Source organism: Phalangium opilio, unplaced genomic scaffold, assembly GCF_054372755.1.
Source record: "Phalangium opilio isolate 3A_F unplaced genomic scaffold, DU_Popi_V2 ptg000002l_1, whole genome shotgun sequence".
NCBI classification, from domain to species: Eukaryota; Metazoa; Arthropoda; class Arachnida; order Opiliones; family Phalangiidae; genus Phalangium; species Phalangium opilio.
This window is the reverse complement of record NW_028324144.1, coordinates 7,025,019-7,027,227: the sequence shown is the minus strand read 5'-3', so window position 1 is coordinate 7,027,227 and position 2,209 is coordinate 7,025,019. Positions and strand designations below refer to the sequence as shown.

Sequence of the window (2,209 nt, the reverse complement as noted above, 5' to 3'; positions counted from 1 at the left end):
TTTACACCATTGAAAGGCCTTGATTTGGAGAAAATGCTAATATATGAGCCGCGTTGGTGTCAATTTCTCTCGAAAATGTGCTCCGAGGAGATAATAACTCATTCTCCTCAAAGATTAAGATCTGTCACGAATTCGGACGAATGGTCATGATATAAAATACTTACCCGGCGAGAGTCCTCAGAATTATGCATTGGTTTTATAATTACAGACGCGTCGTAAGAGAAGGAGCTGGTAAAAAAATTATATATTGAGATTTTAAACAGGCACTTTGTACTATTGCCATATAATTCTACGAATATGGCTATGATATTTTCGATATTTAAAGAAGTTGAACCGGGTTGGACTAATCCTGTTCATAACTTCAGGGTTTTAGTCCAACCAACTTCATTAGAATTTAAATTCCATATTCATGGGTGTATTTGAATAAATTCATGCAAAAACTCAAACCTTTCCTGGGAATAATAAGAAGAGGTGGTAAAACTCTGCCTTATATACCTAGCTATTTGGCGGTGGTGCTGTAGGCGTTTTGGATCCTGAGAGTGCGCAGAGACGGCAATGTCCGTAATCCCCTAGTATTCCTCCCCCAGCCTATTTCTTTTTTTACGTTGAACGGGTCTATTCCCAGGAAAGGCATGAATTGTTCTTCCTAGCCATAAATATGCTATCGTTAACCAGGAATAAAGAAAGCTGCGTGACAACCATAGAATTAAAAAACTGCTCTTGTTTTCATGATTAACAGAAATACTGTATAGTGTTGATTCTCAATAGGGACATTCTTGCGAAGATTTTAAAAATATATAGCTATATCGAATTTACAATTTCATATCATATTTTAGCACGAAAGTGGTATTATTTTACACTTTCAAGTCTCTACTTTCAAAATATCAAGTTTTTAATATAATTGAACCAAAGTTTCTATTTTTAAAATCCATTGAAAAATCACGAAAACTCAGTTTCCATATATCAATAGCTTTGTCTTGTCGAGCTTGTTCGCCCGTTTGGTGACATCACTATGACGTGAGGAAAAAAAAGCGCGGAATCCTATACGCGTCTCGAGCTGCTCGCCAGTCTGAACTCTGGGTCTGATAGCAGAGAGTGGCACCATCTCACGTGAAAAATATATGTGACGTTGTTCTACGGGAAACGTTTTAGCCTTTTATAAAAAATGGATTTCAAATAATTTCATATGAAGCATTTTCAAATGCATGTTGCCAAATAACCAGAAATTGAAGAATTAAAAGCTTGATATTTTTGAATTCACAGAAATTAATTCTATCTTTTGTTATAAAAATCGGAGGTTTTTCAAACGTAGCTTCTCATTTCCTTATAAGATTTCGCCGTTAAGAATTCTACAGGGCCGGTAGGCCCTTGTAGATATGACTTGATACCGTTTTGTAACGTTAAAGTAATATTCACCCGCTTTTGCTAATTTCCTATGGAGATTAACATGGGTTTTTCGTGATTTGTCCCCACCGATAACTTAAAAACTACAGCGAAGATACTTTTCGGAACTATCTTAAATTAACAATTAAGTATTCAGGGTGTGCTATCGGCCAGCTTGATCAAAACAATTAAGTCTAAGTATGTTAATTTTACTTAATTACAGAAGTACGGCTTTGACCATCGTGATTGGACATAATAATTAGCTAGATCTCTTGGAAAACTCAGTGTTACTACGTATCTGTAGTGTGGTGGTTATCACGTCCGCTTCACACGCGGAAGGTCCCCGGTTCGAGCCCTGGTAGATGCATGTATTGACCATCGTGATTGGACATAAGAATTAGCTAGATCTCTTGGAAAACTCAGTGCTACCACGTATCTATGGTGTAGTGGTTATCACGCCCGCTTCACACGCGGAAGGTCCCAGGTTCGAGCCCTGGTGGATACATGTATTGACCATCGTAATTGGACATAAGAATTAGCTAGATCTCTTGGAAAACTCAGTGCTACCACGTATCTATGGTGTAATGGTTATCACGCCCGCTTCACAAGGGGGAAGTCCCAGGTTCGAGCCCAGGTAGATACATGTTTTAACCATCGTGATTGGACATAATAATTAGCTAAATCTCTTGGAAAACTTAGACTTACCACGTGTCTGTGGTGTAGTGGTTATAATAAATATTTAACAATTATTTCACTTCACTTGGTTTAATAATGTGACATAGGTAGCGTACTTTTTCCCTACTTTTAAAACCATTAAACTAAGTAA

General features: G+C 37.4%; 1 non-coding gene across 1 annotated transcript; it reads left to right on the top strand.

The window, feature by feature from the left end:
- The first annotated feature begins 1,815 nt into the window (after positions 1–1,815).
- Positions 1,816–1,888, top strand: TRNAV-CAC (transfer RNA valine (anticodon CAC)). Its single transcript has one exon. It is a non-coding gene; the product is annotated as a tRNA-Val (tRNA).
- The last annotated feature ends 321 nt before the right edge of the window (positions 1,889–2,209 follow it).